A 965-nucleotide genomic window follows, 5' to 3' on the forward strand; every position below is an offset into this window, starting at 1 on the left:
TTATGCGTTGTTTTTAAACCATCACATGAAGTGCATTTTTTCTTTGATTTTGTTGGACCTGTAGGAGATTGTCCTGTTCTTGTTGCAGCTCTGCTGGAGGGTTATTTTTCTTGGTGTGGTGGTGGTGGTGGTGGTGGTGGGGTCTTTGTTCCCATTTTGGTTTGTTTAGTATATGATGTACTTTACATCCATTTAAATAATGTGAACATTTCAATTTTTGTCGTAAAATACTGCTGTAACAATGTAAATGGACGCTGAATATCCATACTTGTGGATTAAATGGATATTTAAGTATTTAAGTACATATTTAAATGGATGTAAAGTACATCATATACTAAATAAACCAAAATAGGAACAAAGACCCCACCACCACCACCACCACCACCACAAACACCAAAAAAATAACCCTCCAGCAGAGCTGCAACAATAAACAGAACAAGATCAGGAAGAATACATGATTCAATTTCTCACATTTTCAGTGATCAAAAGCCTGGGTCCTGGCATCCATGTGGATGTTACTTTGACACGTACCACCTACCTCAGCATTGTTGCAGACCATGTACACCCTTTGATGAAAACTGTATTCCCTGATGGCTGTGTCCTCTAAAGAAGTAGATTTGTATAAATCATGAACTGTCAGAAGTGGGATTCGAACCCACGCCTCCAGGGGAGACTGCGACCTGAACGCAGCGCCTTAGACCACTCGGCCATCCTGACCTCGCCACACATGGAATAATATTTGCATGAACTACTTAATCTTTTCACATTATTATGTTTTGTAAATGTACTGACTGTAACCCATCCGCTGCACTGTACACTTTGTCACTAGGCTGTAAACCATATATCAATAGAAAGGGAGCCCCATATGAGATCTCCAACTGACCAAATAATGTTTTTGGGTGGACCATTCTTAGCACTGTAACAGCACTAGCATGTTAGGGTGTGTTTTCTCTAGTCTGAGTGTA

The 965-nt window shown here is 40.1% G+C and overlaps 1 non-coding gene across 1 annotated transcript; it reads right to left on the reverse strand.

Moving 5' to 3' along the window:
• Nucleotides 1–634: 634 nt before the first annotated feature.
• Nucleotides 635–717, reverse strand: trnal-cag (transfer RNA leucine (anticodon CAG)). Its single transcript has one exon. It is a non-coding gene; the product is annotated as a tRNA-Leu (tRNA).
• Between the last annotated feature and the right edge of the window lie 248 nt (nucleotides 718–965).

This window comes from Trichomycterus rosablanca, chromosome 10 (genome assembly GCF_030014385.1).
Source record: "Trichomycterus rosablanca isolate fTriRos1 chromosome 10, fTriRos1.hap1, whole genome shotgun sequence".
NCBI classification, from domain to species: Eukaryota; Metazoa; Chordata; class Actinopteri; order Siluriformes; family Trichomycteridae; genus Trichomycterus; species Trichomycterus rosablanca.